This window comes from Odocoileus virginianus, chromosome 32, assembly GCF_023699985.2.
Source record: "Odocoileus virginianus isolate 20LAN1187 ecotype Illinois chromosome 32, Ovbor_1.2, whole genome shotgun sequence".
NCBI lineage: Eukaryota > Metazoa > Chordata > Mammalia > Artiodactyla > Cervidae > Odocoileus > Odocoileus virginianus.
The window spans coordinates 37291748-37310494 of record NC_069705.1 but is presented as its reverse complement, the minus strand read 5'-3'; the positions used below and the strand labels follow the sequence as shown (position 1 = coordinate 37310494).

Sequence of the window (18747 nt, the reverse complement as noted above, 5' to 3'; positions counted from 1 at the left end):
CATTGAAAACAACAACAATGATAACAACAAACTATTTACCAAGATATGACTGACATTCAGAAAGCTGTGAATACTTAGTGAATGTAACTTGATGAGTTTGGGATAAGTACACAGTAACGCCCCATGGACAGAGAAGCCTGGTGGGCTACAGTCCATGGGCTTGCAAAGAGCCAGATGACTGAGTGACTAAGTACACGTGTGCATGTGTGTGCACACACAACCATCACAAAGAATCTCTGCCATAAGCATCCATCCCTCCAAACATTTCCTCCTGCCCTCTATTTCTTGTGGTAAGAACAAAACATAAAATCTACCCTCTGGCACATTTTTAAGTGTATAGTATGGTCTCACTGACTATCAGCTCTTGTTGAGCAGCAGATCTCTAGGACTTGAAATCTGAGCAGACAAAAAGGCCATGTGCATTTTCAGACTGTCTCAAAGTCTTCCTTGTTTCTCAAATCTAGAAATGCACCATCTGCTCTATTACATCTTGCCCTGCCTCCCCACAGGCTGACAGTTTGACCAACCCCTGGGTCTCAGGACCCTCACACTGCACATGCCAACCCTGCTCTGCTGGGTGCAGGCGAAGGCCCCCGCCAAGGGGGTGGCATGTGGCATCCTCAGGGCTCCCGACAGCATTGGACAAGAGGATAGAAGAGGCATGGAGAACCTAGCTGCCCCAGGGATGTAGCCGATGGGAGAGGAGAGACGAGAAGAGAGTGAGTGCAGGAGGAGCCTTCTTTCCCCGCTCTGTGCATTACTCTAAGCCGTGTGTGATGTCCACCCTTGCACACATTCCCAATCCCACACTCCAAAAACACACCTGTCCACAAATCCAGTGCCTCTCTCTTGGCTCTTGATGAAGTGGTGGCCGGTGCAGTAAGAGAGGACCATCCTTCGGAGTTCTTTCCTCTCACACTTTCCCTTCATCCATAACCTTGTCCTTGGGACTCCAAGTAAACCGAGAACAGACCGAGGTTCCCCTTGCTCTCGGCTCCATGGGAGACCCAGGCTAAAACCATCGGTGCCAGAGTGCTTCTAAAAAGCAGGTTCTTGAGAGAGAACTTTGCAGGAGGATTGCTCGTCTACCTGAAAGCACTAGGGACCCTTCAGAGCAAAGCACCCACAAGCATAAATGGAGCTTCTGTGCTGGCCAGGACACTGGTCCTAAACCCCTGTAAGAGACAGGGTTGCCCCAGCGCAGCGGAGCCAGATGGGGTAGACTAAGGGTGGAGGCCACGTGGGAACCTCTTTGCACTTCCATGTCCTGGCAGTGACTGTCTGGGGGAAAAATATAACAACTACAGCCTAACAAAGGGAGATAAACTAAACCCTTAGGCTCAAGGTCTGGGTCAGACCACAAGGCAGTAAATCCAGATGGGAAAACCTAAAAGGGGTAGTAAGGAAAAGGAGACGGATTTCAGTTTTTAGTTTTGGCCTCAGGCCAGCCACAGCAGTGGGCATGGTAGTTTGGGTCACTACTCTTTTAGCCTAGGGTTTATAGCAGGTATGAGCCAGCCCTGAGCTTGAGGAAGGGCAGAGTTCATCACCTGGTTGGAGTTGTAACCTCAACACTATTTAAGGAAGGAGTGAAAGTGCTTTTATCCCCAAAAGAATGAAAGAACGGAGACCCAAATTCTAGCACACACACCAGAAAGAGAGCCCAGGAGTGTGGGAAGGAGGTGTACACTGTGGATTCATGAGACACAAGCTTCCTGAATAATCGAAGTCTTTAGATTATTCTCAATCCCCCCTGCCGGATCAAACACTGTCACGACCACCCATGCTCTTGCTGGGATTCTTGAGCTTTGATACAACTGGTGTCTACTCGCCCCAAGGCACCATCCATTATGGTCATGGGTGGCCTGTGAGCATGACTTCCTGGCTCCCTCAGTGTCAGCTGAGATGTCCTGACACAATCAGGTCTTCATAGCAGTGAGAAACTCTACCAAACTCAACTCAGAGATAAGACTCCCCACCCTTTTCATCCTCAGGGGGACTGATCCCAGCCATGGGCCCTTCTAACACCGTCCTGGAAACGCCTGCCACTTGCCTTGTGTGGAGCAAGCAGGTCTCATGAGCAGCACGCAGTCTGCCTGCAGGGACACACGAGGACACGGCTGGGGCAGTAACTTTCTGTCTTGACAAAGACGCTGGTTTAGAAATCGTTGTGTATCATTCAATTATGATCAGTGAGTGGTAACGTCAGGACTGGTGTCTGCACAAGGCAGGAAGATGTGAAGACAAGGCCTTGTGGTGTCTAGAACAGGAGAGCTCCTTGAGGCTGGAGAACGTCAGCATGGCTAACAATTGGAATTTACCGAGATTCACTTTCCAATTTCAGAGATGAGAAAGTTAAAGCTTAAGGCAATCTCTTGACCTTCCCAGGGTTATAGGGCTTACACAACAGTACAACTCAGACTAGAACTCATGTCTTGGGAGTCTTAAATCAGACTGCTTTCCACTGCACCAGGCTATGTGCATCAAGGGTTGGCTAAATTCCCCGCTACTCCCAAGAGGTGGTTTATATAAACTCTTTATTTGGCCCCAAAGAAAATATGGATGTCATGTCAGGCCATGATGTTAATGAAGATGATTTACACATAACTGAGATTTCTGCATGGACCTAACTCGGAGACAACAATTACCTTGTTCTCCTTGTTACCAATGCAATTTCCATACACAGAATCACACATGTTTTACTGAGTTCATTCACTCACCGTTTCCAACTTTTCATACAGGAGCACATTCAGATTTATGGTACATAAGTCAGTTTTGCATCTGACCATTCTCCAATGCCTGATCATTTCTTGGTAAGCGGTCAAAATTGAATTTCTGGAGCTATAAGCTTGGGTATCCCATATCCTAGGCCATTTTCAGTAATTCCTAAAGCCCAGCTTAATTTTTACACAGTTTGATAGCCTCTGTGCTTGAGATTACTGTGGGGAAATTACTGTTTCAAAGCACCCAAGAGTACCCTAGTGAGTGAAAAAAAAAAAAAAAAAATGAATGAAACATTCACAAGTGCCTGACATTCTCCCAGACAGTTATGTTCACAGAGCAGGAATCGGAGTCATTATGATATTCTGTGACCTTACATAACATCTACGGACCTCAGTTCTTCCATCCTAAAATGAGGACTTGGAACAGATGATCTCTGTGGACTGCTTAAACTTAACATTTTATGATTCATTATGATTTTCTCCTTCACATATTTTACCCTTTCTTGTTTCATTAAAGTTCCATCTCCCAAACTCTATTCTGTCTGTTTATAGATCTATTTTTAAGATCACAATACCTTGCTCTTCTCTCAAGAAATACTGAAAATTTTAATTAACTTTGATTAAATATTTTGATATGAGTTGCTGCAGGAAATTAGGCAATCTGTACCACCCTTAGATCACAGATGCATTAGAGTGTGGCAGGTGGGAATTCAGTACACACAGCTTCTCAAACACAGGACTCTCAAACTTCACTTCATGCTCTCAGCTCTTACATAATGCATGAGAGCATTGTATTAATAGGAGCAATTTGAAAAGTCTAACAAAAACAAAAGGCAATGTATCCAATCCTAAGAATACTTGCAATTCAGCTCTTTCATGTGTTAAAATGCTTCTGTGTATCTTGGATTTATAAAAAATAGGCTGATTGCACTTAATACACTCTCAAAATCTTATTTATGTACCATTACTATTAAAGAGGAAGACAGTAAACAGGAGCCTATAATAAAAGTACAAGAGAAAAGCAAAAAGAGCAAGGCAAAGAGAATTAAAAGGAGTGATTTGCTTGACAGCATGGAACTCTATCCTCTAGCAAATAAATAAATAATTAAAAGAAAGAAAAGAAAAAAGGATATACATACTATATAGGTAACTAAAGCATTAAAACATTTTTAAATCCTTCTATTATATTTAGACTCTCATGCAGATATAAAACGACCTTAAGCACCTCAATATTTTTGTTTAAAGTAGGTATCAGAAAGGGCTATTTGCCAAAAAATTTGACAAATCAGTCTGGAATCTCCCACCTTCCTTTCGGTGCCCTTTCAAATCCCAACTTCTAGATGGCTCACGATTCTCTTTCACCTTCTAGTTAACAAAATTTGTCTACTTCGGGTGACCCCTCCTGTGCTAATTTCTTCAAATTTTCCCTCTTGAAAATGTTCAGTACTCTAAAGCTGCCCCTCATTTATTCCCTGAGAACACTAGTGACGCCTCCTCAGCTCGAATAACTGAGCATCATGTGAGATGACAGGAGAAACAGGACTGGAACAGTGGTACCCTGGTGACCGGGGAAAGTTCCTGTCGGCAAAGGATGCTCCACACTCCACATGACAGAAAAGAATGGGCTCAGCACCTTGGCAACCTAATTCTGAAATGATGTCAATCCCTGATTTAGACTGATCTTGTTAGAGTTTCCATCTTTCCACTTCAAAGGCTTTATTACGGGAGTGTGCTATAGTCAACCAATCCTCAGATTAACTCCAGGTTTAATCAAACTTGATCTGCCAGTTCTCAGCTGGAGCCTTTGGAGGAAAGAGCCATTACTTTCAATTGCTTGGTCCATTCCATGGTCTTTATTAGTCTGATTGTGTACTAACCTCAGAGAGCAGAACCAACCAAGGGATTGTAAGTAAAGGGGGGGGGGGGGGTGGATTGGATTTTAATTGAACTTTAATTTACAGAGAAGAAATACTGAGACTGATGAGCAAAACAAAGGCTGGTTCCTGCAAATGTGAACCTATGACCAGAGGAAGTATGTTAAGTCCCAGAAACGTAAGAGATGGACCTTTCTGGCCATTTTAAGCAGATTTCCGGACAGATATCAGGAAACAATTGTGCTCTCCTTTCCACACTTGGAGGCTCCTCTCATGGACCCCTCTTCGGTGTCCTCCCTTTTTCATTCACAGATTGGGGAATCCCAGTCACACCACTTATCAACAGCCAAGCAAATGGTAGAGGGTGGTGTCCAGATTTCCCAGATCCCTGTATTTACCCAATAATTCTCTCTGCATTTTTCCCTACCCTCTGATTATTCTGCATTACCCATTTTTAATGCAGATGTGTCTCAAAGTTCTCTTCTTGGTCCTACTGTTTTCCAGCTTCCTAATCTGACTTTGGCCACCTGATGGGAAGAACTGACTCATTGGAAAAGACCCTGAGGCTGGGAAAGATTGAAGGCAGGAGGAAAAGGGGACGACAGAGGGTGAGATGGCTGGATGGCATCACCGACTAGATGGACATGAGTTTGAGTAAACTCAGGGAGCTGGTGATGGACAGGGAGGCCTGGTGTGCTGCAGGCCATGGGGTCACAAAGAGTCAGACACATAGAGCGACTGAACAACAACTCTGTCTGGACAGTCAGTCCATTGCCACATTTAAGGTCTGATACCGATTCCCAGGCAAATCTCTCTTTCTCAAAATCAGACACTCAGGCTCAACATCTGCCACGCTTCCTGGTTATCTTCCTCCCTAGCTTGTTTCTTGCACGTTGAAAGCATCTCCCCGGCTAGAAAACTGAGTCTTTTCCCACCTTTTCCTCATCGCCCACGTTCAATCAGCCAACAGTTGTTCTGAGCCCGCGGGGATGCTCTTTCACTTCGTCCTCACTCTTTCCACACCCCAGACTGACACCCTAGTTCAGACACTGCGTCCACCCCAACCTGTCTGACCAGAGCCCTGCCTACCGCCTGGCCCCTCAGCCCGCATTAGCATTGCCGGGAGAGCCCGCCACAAGTGCGGAACCCCGGGCCCACCCAGACCCACTGAGTCAGAAGCTGCTGCAGCAGGATGCCCTGGTGCTCTCCTGCTCATTTACATTCGAGAACACAGCTTCATGTCTATGCTCCCCCTCTTCAGCCTCCCTCCGCCCTGGTGCCCTTGTTAAACATGGGAGACTTTCAAGCTCCAAAATCACCAAAACAGACATCTAGCATATACACGGCTGCAAACAACAGGACTTGGCATCCCTGGAAAGGCTTTCTACTGGAAGCCCTACTGGTTCACTGGGCTGGAAATGGTATCACTGGCTGACTGGGCTGTAAATCTATTCATGTGGGTCAAAAAAAAAACTATGTGGTTCTATTATTGGAGCTTGATAATATACATGTGATATGTGAGAAGGCTATTTCCCTAGCCTTTTTCTTGTTTTTATTGTCATTTTTCATGTTTTCGAGTGTTTCCCCTGGATTTTATTATTTTCACTTTGTACATTTTTTCCCCATAATACTGAGAACAAATGCATATTCCTAATAAACCTTGATTTTTTAACTCAGAATTGCAGCACATTTATACCTGAACTGAGACAGAACTGCCATCTCTTTTGGATACATGACAAAATACAAGTCAATTAAGGAAAGATAGATTATTAAGAAAGAGCATATTTGGAGGCAATTGACTAGACATAAAAGTATGACCTGTAATATTATCTCAGATTTTGCATCAAGATAAACTAAAAAAATGGAACAAAGATTAAAAGCCAGTATTAAACAGATGGCTTAGAATGGTAGAATGTATGTGTAACCCTGGAAAAATTCAGACCTTTCCAAACACTAGTGTATGAAAACAAAACAAACACCACGAGAAAAGTCAAAAGGCAAACAGTCTATTAAAAAACATTTGCAACTCACATAACTTTTAAAGATTTCTATAACTAATTTATAATTAATACCTTTAAATTTATAAGTAAAAAAAAAAATTGACTCAATCAAATATAGGCAAAAGTAGTAAATAGTGAGTTTATGGGGGAAAAAAAAATACAAAAGAATCTCAATATAAAAACAAGATGCTCAAATCCACTCCTAAAAAGAAAAGTGCTTATTAAACTCCTCCAAGCTTCCTTTATTTCATGGATAAGATTGTCAAAATTTGAAAGATGGATCTCTCACTGTTGCTAAAACTATTGAAGAAGTACCATGAAGAATATAAGTGAACATAATTCCTACAAGTAATAATCCTTGGTAACTATCAAAATTAGAAACTCAATATCTTTTGAACTCAACAACCCTAGTTCTTGCGATTTACTCTTGAGGTTTCCTTGCTACATGCAAAGTGACAGATTTACATTGTTTGTAAAAGATTAAAGCCACTAAAATAACAATAGGAAACCAGTAAAATAAACTACAGTACTTCCATAGCCTTTAGCGTTTAGAAAATACATAATATTTCCAAAATGTATATTTTAAGGAAAAAAAAACAAAATAGGAAATGTGTATAGAGCTTCCTACATGCTACCTTTTGTGTAAAAGGGTGGGAAATAATAATGTACTTTTATCTTTGCTAAAGAGCCTTTGGAAGGATACACATGAAAAACAAATCAAATTGGTTACCTGTGGATGTTGGAGTTTGTCTATGTGCTGAGCAGATAGGAAGGATATATAGTATGCTTTTTTGAGCAATGTAAGTACACATATGTATGCATATGTATACGTTATCAGTCATGTCTGACTCATTGGGACCCCAAGGACTGTAGCCCACCAGTCTCCTCTATCCAAGGGATTTCCCAGGCAAGAATACTAGAGTGGATTTTCATTTCCTCCTCCAGGGGATCTTCCAAACCCAGGGATAAAACCCGAGTCTCCTGTGTCTCCTGCATTTCAGGTGGGTGCTTTAGTGCAGTCACAGGGGAAACCCCATAAGTACATATACTGTTTGGTAACTCTACAAAAGCACTTTTCAAAGTCTCCACATTTCTACAGGTTATTGCCCCTTCTACACCAATATTCCATCTAACTCTAATATTCCTTCCTAGTATCATCTACCACCCAGCCTTGCTGAACTGCATGTTAATCCCCTGAAATGCTCTGTACACTTTCCAGGTTATTATTTAATGATCATTCTCACTTCGAAATGCCCTTCCATCCCTCCTAACAGTTTAACAAAACATCTTTGGCTCCACAAAACCATTTTCTTTTCTCTGATCCTTCCCTATTAAAGAAGATGCCTCCTCTTTGGCACCCATCTAAAACCTACAGTATTTCACTTGATGGATTTTAGTACTCTGCTCTGTATTATAATCCTATTGTTCCATTTTCATTCTTTAAAACAAACATTTTACTAACAAAATTTGGTAACATATCAATGAAGAGTATGTAAATCATAGCAAACTAATATTATACAGGCAAAGAATACTTTTACAGTACAGTTAACGATCATGGTCAAAATACAACTATACAGAGAATAGATGAGCAGTGTAGAATCATTTATAGTGATCACACTCTGATTTCATGGTTTTTTAGCTATCTATTAGAGCTTAAGCACTTTAGCTAAGGGTTTCTCTAGCTTCTGGAGAAAGGAATGGCAACTCACTCCAGTATTCTTGCCTGGAGAATCCCATGGACAGAGGAGCATGGTGGGCTCTAGCCCATGGAGTCGCCAAGAGTAGGGCATGACTGAATGATTAACACTAACTTTTCTCACTTTTTTTTCTCTAGCTTCAAAGAACTTTTAGACTTTATGCACCCACATATTTCTTTCACATTTTTATCACTTGTGTTTTAATTAATTAACTCTTTCCAGTCCCTTTTTTCACTTAGAAACAGTGGAGCGGTTTCTGTGGAAAGCAAAAGGTCTTTCTGAGGTCAAGGAGAAAACACACCACCCTTGCTTCTCAGGACAACATGAGGGATACATATTTACCAGAAGCTGGCAATGTTCGGGGCTTCCCTGATAGCTCAGATGGTAAAGAGTCCCCAGGTTGAGAAGATCCCCTAGAGAAGTAAATGGCAACCCACTCCAGTATTCTTGCCTGGAGAATCCCATGGACAGAGGAACCTGGCGGGCAAAGGTTCCCTGGGGTCGCAAAGAGCTGGACATGACTGAGTGGCTTCACTTTCTGTTTCTTTCTTCTTTGGCAGTGTTCTGATAGCCTTACAAATTCATAGAGCCTTCCTGTGTTTTATCTTTTTGCTGCGTCCTAATTACCTTGAAGACCCCAAGTCCCTGAAATAATCTCTTAGGCTCACTGATTAAAAAGCCGAGGAAATTATATTTTGTTCTCCCTGGCTTTTTTTTTTTTTTTTGCCTATTTCTCCATTTCCCCACCCCAATGCAATTTAAGATTCTTTATCTCTTACACTCATGCAATTTAATAATCCCTGTTAATTAAACTCTTGTACGTTTCCCAACCCAATTCCAAAACACTCTGCCAAATATAAACTCTTTGACCTTGCTTTCAAGCTCCAGAAGCCAGAGATGCCTTTTCTAGCATTTTTTTTCTTCTTTTCCTTCTCTTCTATTATTCATTTAACCAAGCATCGAGGTGGCTTCAGACTAAAAGATATCTGACAATCAGTATCACACATCATCACTGAAGACATTTCTAAGACAAGATCACTTGTCTTATCAGTGATCTCCGAAAAAGCTGGAACTGAAACAACCGTCATGAAAGAGACTCGTTCCAAGTTCCTAGCCAAGTAATCACCTCATCTCTAGCCTTCACTGTCTAGTCCAAGGGCATCTATTTTTTCTTTCCTGGTCAGTGGTGTGATTCCTAGTCTTCAAAACCAAGCATCTCTTCCTTAGCAATGAAAGTGCCATACAGATGGCAAAACTCCTTAATAAATAATTTTCTAAAATACTTAATGTCTATGGTACATATAAATAGACTTCATATAATAAATATTAGTGATTATCATTACTTTTGTATCTGAACACTCATGCTATATCCCTTCTAATTTTCATAATAGTTTTGATAAAGATTTCAATTGGCAGAATCTAGTGAAGCAGAGTTCCTTCCTATCAAGAGAAAGAGTGCCTCCTACATGCAAATACCACAATGACGTCTTTCCACTTCACGAGAAGTACCTAACCCCGCTGAGACCTGGAGCAGGTCTGCACCAGACAGGATCTCCAGAGCAAAGAAACCAGTCACACAGGCTGAGAAATCCCACGGTCTGCTGGCCGCAGGCTGGAGACTCAAAGAAGCAGGTGGTGTGGGTCTAAGGATCTGAGAGCTGGGTGGTTGAGGCAGGAGAAAGTCAGCATCCCCACTCCATGGTCAGGTGGCATGAGTGAATTCAGTTCTCCAATTTCCCGTCCTACAAAGGCTCTTGAGGGACTGCCTGAAGCCCGATTGCTGTGGGGATTGCCCTGTGGTTTCCCGAGTCTAACCCTTCAGAAGCCCATCTCCCCATAGAATGGGGGAAAATGTTTGCAAACGAAGCACCCCACAAGGGATTAATCTTCAAAATAGTCACCAACTAATCTCATGCAGTTTCATATCCAAAAAAATCACCACCACCAATAATAACAAACAACTGCATCAAAAATGGGCAAAAGTTTTAAACAGATATTTCCCCAAAGAAGACGTACAGATGGCCAAAAAGCACAGGAAAAGAGGATCAACGTCACTAATTATCAGAGAAATGCAAATCACAACTACAAAGATATCACCTCATGCCAGTCAGAATGGCCACCATTAAAAATGCCCACAAACAATAAATTCTGGAGAGGGTATGGAGAAAAGGGAATGCTCCTACATTGTTTGTGGGAATGGAAATTGGTAAGGCCACTATGAGAACAGCATGGAGGTTACTTAAAAAACTAAAATAGAACTACCATATGACCCAGCAATCGCACTCCTGAGCTTATATCTGAAAAAATAGTAATAATAATAATTTGAAAAGATACATGCAGCCCAGTGTTCACTGCACTATTTACAATAGTGCTGAAAGCACTATTGTAAACGGAAGACATGGAAGCAGCCTAAATGTCCATCGACAGGAATGGATAAAGAAGATGTGGTATATATACACAAAAGAATATTACTCAGCCATGAAAAATGAAATAATGGCATTTGCAGTAATATGAACTGACCTACAGATTATCATACTAAGTAAAGCAAGACAGAGAAAGAAGCATCATATGGTATCACTCATATGTGGAATCTAATTTTAAAAATGATACAAATGAACGTATTTAAACTTACAGATATTGAAAATAAACTAATGGTTACCAAAGGGGAAATGTGGGGGAGGGATAAATCATGAGTTTAGGATTAACACACACACCCTACTATACATAAGACAGACAATCAATGAGGACCTGATACACAGGACAAGGAGCTATACTGAATGCTCTGTAAGAACCCATACGAGGAAAGAATCTCAAGAATTGAGTGTGTATAACTGAATGACTTTGCTGCACACCTAAACTAACACAACCTTGTAAATCAATTGTGCTCAATTTTTTTAAATGCTGGAAGCAGATGGCATCAAAGATTAAAAAAATAAACAAACACAATATCTAAAACAAAAAAATAAAGAGACAGATGTCAATATTTCACACACACCTCCAGAAATAAAGTTTAGCCAGCTATCAGGGCATCCCATGGACTAGTCAAGTTGACACATAAAATTAATCACCACCAAATCTCCTCTTATTCATTTCTGTGTTTGCCCCAGAATCTGGCCACATACAACAGATGACTTAAAGGAGTAGAAAAAATGAAGGTGTCAATCAAATCACCCCCGTTCCATTTTTCTTCCATTGAGATGATAAACCAGCTTTACCATCACAATCCAAGATTTTTCTCTCCAGAAAACAAACTGCCATTTTCAATACTGCCCTTCATCGACCCTCACAAGTTGATTTTTCATTTTTCAGGAAAGAAAGTTGAAACGCAGACAAACCTTAAAAACAGTCTTTCAAATCTGAAAAAAGAAAAAAACTTTTGAGAAGGATTGTTTTGAGAGAGGTGGATGCCAGTGGAACCCTGGTAAGATACAGCAAAATGTGAGGGCATCCTCTTTTTTGACTTGTCCAGGGAGGTAGATTTTAATTTGCTGAAAGGAAATCCATAGCAAGCCAGTCTGAGTCAGTGCCACGCTGCTCCCCTCAGTCTGCAGACTGAGCGGCTGATACCGCTCCTGCAGCTCCATCATTGTGAAAAGAAATTTCAATTCCAGCCTCGGCAGGAGCAGGGAAACTCAGTTTGGAAGTTTCCATCTTGGTGGTCCATACCAAAAAAAAAAGCAAATTCCTTACAAAGAATTAGATTTTGATTTCTCATTAGAGAGGGGCTCCCTTCCGATAATTCTACAATGCAGAATGAAAGCTCCATACGGTTTAACTCTTAGACACATACACAAAAGATTTTTCTCTCTTTAAAGAAAGCACCTCATAAGACGCAGAAAAGACTTTTTTTTCCTTCCAAATATCTTCTATTTCCCATAAGCCTTGTTTTTCCCTTACCTCCATTTCTGAGCTGATCTTCACTGCGAGAAGAGAAAAAAAAAAGTTTTTCGAAGCCGACCAAGAGGCTTAGCACCTATACAACTTATTCAAACAGGTGTGTCTAACCTCACAGTATAAAAAAAAAGCATTAAGACTTATTGCCAGTGAAAATTTAACCCCATGTCAAATGTCTCAAAAATAAGGATGCTCCACTACAGCCACTTTCACCTTGTGAAGGAAGCTTTATTTGGCATTTATCATTACAAGGGGGCACTTGGTGAGTTTCATACTCAAAAAGGACAGGGAAAAAAAAAATCACTGCTGGTTACCAGAAAGCACTGAATTGCTTAGTGCACTCAGCTGTCTCATGTGTGGGAGAATATTCTTCCCTTTCTCTTTTTTATTGCACAGAATTCAGAATTGAATAGACCTATGAACAAACTGTTTGCACCCTAATCAATGGCTCACTTATGAGTCTGCTGAGAAAAATGAGTGCTTAGAAAAGAAATATTAAAGCCAGGGGACTTCTTGAAGACCTCCAAGTTCAGAGGAGAAAACCGCTGGGCAAAGTTAAGAGACACACAAACGCAAACTCTGTTCATCCTTTTGACTTACAAACAATGACAGCATTTTTTCCCAGATAGGTCTCCTGGATGTTACCTTGTTCAACATCAATAATGTTTTTAAAGGCTCTGCAAAACCACTTCATTTTTCTTCCTGGAGACAATTTCCATGGCTTGCTCATTACTACACAATACTGTTCGCTGAGAAACCTTAGACTGGGTCAGGCCTTTTTTTTTCCCCCTTTCCCTAACATTGTGTAAGATAAGAGCTTTATTTTTGCCCCACAATTTGCAAACAAGTTCCATATCAGTTCAACTGGACATTTTCTTCCTATAGGTGCCTGGATTGGGTCAGCTTTAATGACCAAAGTGTGTGCAATGGTTTGATGTGTCACTTACATGTTAATTACATGTCTAGACAACATGACAGAGCAAACTCTTGATCAGCAGTTGGGAGGAGCAGAACGCAGAGGGCAACTCACAGGCGGGCTGAGGCCCAGGTCCATATGATGAGGGATGGTCATCAGTTCCAAGCTGGTGCATATGAGACGGGAAAGGAAGTTCAAAGTCAGATGCTGGTGTGGAGGGAGCCTCCCCTTTGAACAGACTGACAACAGACTTGGAGTTCACGATCGCATGTGGGTGAAATTAGCAGAGGTTGACTGGGAGGAGAGGTCTGGGATCTCGGACAGCGAGAAATTCCTGAATCTGATGCAGTGGGGTCTGCTTGGGAGAAGCCCTGGTACCTTTGGGCTGGCCCAACTGCCCAAGGTGCCTGATCCTGCCAGCAGCAGCGATGTCACCTCGGCACCATCCCTTCTTGAATGGATATGGTAGTATTCAAACCGACATCCTCCGTATCTAGGAAAGACAAGGTTCAATCACCCACAACAGCAACATGCAATCAAGAAACACGTCTACATGACCCACTGAAAATCATCTTCAATGGTCGGTGAGTAACTGAAGCTGGGGCCACGTAAATAAGGCTGATCGTTTAATGTTTATGACACGTTACGTTTCAGAATCCATCCAAAGCGAGCATTACTCCATGAGTGAATGGCCATTTGCATTTTTTATTGCCCACTAAAGAGTACTTCTGACAGAGTTCTGTGACAGTGATCCGCCAAAAACACTATTTGGCAGCCAACAGCAAAGTGTCTGTGGTTTCCCAAACCCACCTTCTCTGTCTCTCAGGAGCTCACTGCATGATATTCATGGACTCTGTTACAATATTCCACCTGATAATACCAGCAATTATTATATCCAATATGCTGCAAATGACTCTTAGATAACACATGGCAAACAGCAGACCTGACAGTGTTTGTGAGCAAAATCAAAGCCTTACTGTCTTATTGATCAGTATTTGAATGTGCAATTGTACCCTTTAGGGAAGAGATCTTAATGGATGTCCAGCTGCCCATCAGAATGTGGACCATCAAGCAATGCTTCAATGAAACAACTCTGCAGAAAACAAACACATCATTCCCTGATCCCCACGGCATCAATTGAGTGTCCTCTGATGCTCAGTTTTAAATGGGACTTAGATGAGAAAATGTTCATGAGTAGGTTTATTTTATTTCATGCTTTTGCAAATTAACCTTCCATAGGAAGCATCCGCTGTTGGTGCAATTAAAGCCACTGGAAGTGTCCTTTATTCAGAAGACAGCACTGAGTCCCTTCCCCTCACTGCTTTGTTTTTCCAGCTCCCCAAGCCAAGTACTTCTGTGTGTGTTCTCAAAATAGGCCAGTGTCTTTGTCTGCTCCTATTGAGCCTTTCTGTCTAGAATCAATGGGCTAAGACATTAGTAATAATGGTGCTTCTGAAATCTCGGTGGTACCAGACTTGGAGCTATTGACACAGCATTCTGTTTTATCAAAATAATTTTTTTTTTGTAAAGTAAGCTCTTTGAAAATGGAGTAGGGAAAACATTTCTCTAATGCACATAATAGAATTACAGCACACAAAAAAGAATGTTATATTTTAAATTGTCCATAAAATTGATGGTAGATTTTACCTTTATGGATGATGAAGATGAGATGGTTGAAATATAAGCTAATATCCAATTCATAGATGCACACAAATGCTCATCTATAGCACATCATCAGTTTCAAAGTGAGTGATTTCATTGCTATAAAGTTCCAGTGATTCAGTATAAAACTGTGTGTGTATGTGCTAAGTTGCTTCAGTCATGTCTGACTCTGTGCAACCCTAAGATTGTAGCCTGCCAGGTTCCTCTGTCCACGGGATTCTCCAGGCAAGAATATGTAATAGGTTCCCATGCCATCCTCCAGGGATCTTCCTGACTCAGGGATCAAACCCATGTCTCTTATATCTACCTGCATTGGCAAGCAGGTTCTTTACCCCTACCACCACCTGGGAAGCCCATAGAGCTGCAAACTGACACAAATCCAGAACCTCCATAAATGTCAAGGAGAAATAAAATGATCATTGCCAGCATCTACCAGGATAACTGATCTATACAATTACTCAATGAATAGTCAACATGATTAGTTATAATTCAATAGTTATAAAAATGGGTTTACATAATTTTGTTCCAAGAAACTAAAAGAAAGAAAGACACTCCACTAAACAATGAAGACACCTCAAGTGTCTCCAACTGCACCTACACACTTGGTGGGAAATCTCACTGATTGCAGGTGGGCACACCTGTAATTTGGCAGGTAGGAGGAGGCTGTCTTTCTAACTGGCTTCAGCCATCATTTTCCCCCGGTAGAGTTTGTCATGATAAGCATTATAATGGCTTCCTTTGGACAGACTGAACCTAATACTCACTTAATCCCACTTCTATTCTTTTCCCTCATGTCTTTGAATTTGACCCATTGTATCCTGCCTCTTGCATGGACAACTACCACCCACTAAGACTATTTTACCCTCTGCCCATCTACAGAGCCTCAGATGCTGCAATTTTTATTTTGTTCACATATAGCATACATTCACTTGTCATATAATAATAGTTACGATATAGCCATATCTTATTTTCTAGATCAGGAATCAAAGGCATAAGGAATTGATTGAAAGTCACGTAAGTACTTGGTGTTACACCTGGTACTCATATGATCTCACCTTTTCCAAATACATCACCTGTTGTGTACCTATAGTATGTACTTGCATATACATATGTCACTGTCTATATTCATGCGTGCTAGGTCGCTTCAGTCATGTCTAACTCTTTGCAACCCTTTGGGCTGGAGCCCATCAGGCTTCCCTGTCCATGGGATTCTCCAGGAAAGAATACTGGAGTGGGTTGCCGCGCCCTCCTTCAGGGATCTTCCCAACCCAGGGATTGAACCCACATCTCTTATGTCTCCTACATTGGCAGTCGGGTTCTTTACCACTGCCACTTGTTTAATGATGGTGGTGGGGCAATCTCAGAGCAGAAGCAGGAGCCAGTTGGGCAGCGACTGGGAAGGTATTAACTGTCTTGCCCATGATGAAGCCATCATGGCCCAGCAGACCTAATTCAGCAAGAGATAGCTGTGCAGAACCCGCTGGTCTGGGAGCGGCTGGAGCTCTCTGTCCCACACAAAGAGTGCACTGAGGATGACAACATCTGTCAACAGAAGGTCAAGGACCGCCACAGAAAGTATTCCTACATCCGCAAGACCAGGGCTGGTGGAAACTGCTTCTATCATGCTTTCGGATTCTCCCACTTGAAGGGGTTGCTGGATGACAGCAAGGAATCGCAGCAGTTCAAGGCTGTGTCTGCCAAGAGCAAAGAGGACCAGGTGTCCCAGGGCTTCACTGGGCTCACAATTGAGGATTTCCACCACACATTCATGAACCTGAACGAGCGGGTGGAGAAGCAGACCTCAGTGGCTGACCCGCTGGACTCCTTCAACGACCAGAGCACCTTGGACCACCTAATGATCTTCCTGCGGCTGCTCCCCTCGGGCGACCTGCAGCGGAACAGCAAGTTCTTGGAGCACTTCATCGAGGGTGGGCGGACCATCAGGGAACTCTGCCAGCAGGAGGTGAAGCCCGTGTGCAAGGGGGGCAGCTGCATCCTCATCCCGGCGCTGGCCCAGGCGCTCAGCGTCCCCATCCGGGTGGAGGCCGTGGACTGCGGCGAGGGCCACACCACACCCCCCGAGGGCTCCAGCCCAAGGTCTGCCTTCTCTGCCGGCCTGGACACCAGGACACCCTCTACAAATAGGTCTGCCCTCCCCTCTGCCAGGCACTAGATGCGTACAGAGGAGTTTTTGTGGTCGTGAATGGTCATATTTCACTGCCCCACCCCCTTCCCTGTCACACGACCTTGTGTTTTATTAAAGGGGACACTGGTGGTGAAAAAAAAGCACCAGCACATTCATAGTGCTTTGCAATTCTCAAAGGACTTACAGATACTCTGTCCCCTTTAACCTTCAATATAAACCAGTGCATAAGGGGAACAGGGTGGTCTTGTAGCTTCACATGTGAGGAAACCTATCTCTCCAGGGAAAGGGGGGGATACAGTGGTTAGAAGAGGTTGCAAGCCTTGGCTATGTGGTTGCAGTTCCAACAAGTGCATTTAGATTCCAGCTTTTCAGTTACCAGCGTGTGGCCTCAGGTAAGTTGTCTAAGTACTCCATGCTTCATTTGTCTTATCCAAGCAAAATGAGACTGAACCACTACACACATATTAGAATGGCCAAAATTCAGAACAGTCACGACACTGCTGGTGAGCAACAGGAAGTCTCATCTATTGGTGGGTGAACCCAGGATGGGATCCTTATTTTGGAAGACAGTTTAGCAGCTTCTTACGCAACTGAAACATACTCTCATGTGATCCAGAAATCACAACCCTTGGTATTTACCCAAGCAAACGGAAAATGAATGCTCACACAGAAGCCTGCCTATGCACGTTTACAGCAGTTTTATTCATAATTGTTAATTTTCAGAAGCAACCACGATGTTCTTCAGTAGGTGGTGAATGGATAAACAAATGTTGGTCATGCAGACAATGGACTAGTGTTAAGCCCTAAAAAGAAATAAGCTATCAGGCTACGAAAAGATATGAAGGAAACTTACATGCATAATCTCAAGTGAAAAGTCAATATGAGAGGGAAAAATACTGTATGATTCCAATCATAGGACATTCTGGCAAAGGCAAACTTATTAAGACAGTAAAGACTGGTGGATGCCCAGAGTAGGACAGAGGGAGGGATCAACAGGTCATGCACAGAAGTATTTTAGGACAAAAAATTACTCTATATGATACTATAAGGATGGATACACATCATTATACAATTGCCTATAGGCATAGAATGCACAACACTAAGAAGGAATCCTGATGTAAACTGTGAACTACGAACCCATGTCCTCTGCCTTTTGTCTGTAGAAAAACTTCAAAGAAAAAATTTAATCAGGAAAGTGAGAAAATGCCAAAAGAAAGGAGAACAGTCAAGCAAGACAAAATCATAAAACTTTAGCCATGAAACAAATTCAAAGAACTTTAGCTCCTGCTCAGGGACTGCACGTAATATTCTTGAGTCATGTCCTTTGAGCTGTTTTCCAGATTCTGAAGCCCCCACCAGGAGGATGAAGCTAACTGCGTGCTGCCCACAAGCACAGAGACCCCAGACTGGCCCCAACCAGAAGGTTGATGATGCTGACTCTCGGTTACCTTACCACCAGCCAATCAGAAGAATGTCCCCAAGCTGACCACATGTGGCTCCTTGAACATTGTAAGACACCTCACTACCTGCTCCAGAGGGGACACACAATCTTGAGGGCATTAACTTGATGTGGGCCCCTTGGCCTGACAAAGCAATCAAGCTACTTCTTTGTAATTCATGCAAAACTGTCTCCATGATTCTGCTTGGCATCAGTGAGCATAGGCTGAGTTTTGGCAGCGGTGTGGTGCATCAGCGAGGTTCTTCGGTTTTAAGGCCAGTCTCGCCTGGCAGGACTGCTGACAATGCAGGAAGCCATGCATATGTGAGCACCGGGGGTATACAGGAAACCGCTGTACCTTCCCCTCAAACTGCTGTGAATCAAAAACTGTTCTTAA

General features: G+C 42.5%; 1 pseudogene; it reads left to right on the top strand.

Moving 5' to 3' along the window:
• The first annotated feature begins 16109 nt into the window (after nucleotides 1–16109).
• LOC110148341 (ubiquitin thioesterase OTUB1-like) lies at nucleotides 16110–16911 on the top strand (annotated as a pseudogene).
• The last annotated feature ends 1836 nt before the right edge of the window (nucleotides 16912–18747 follow it).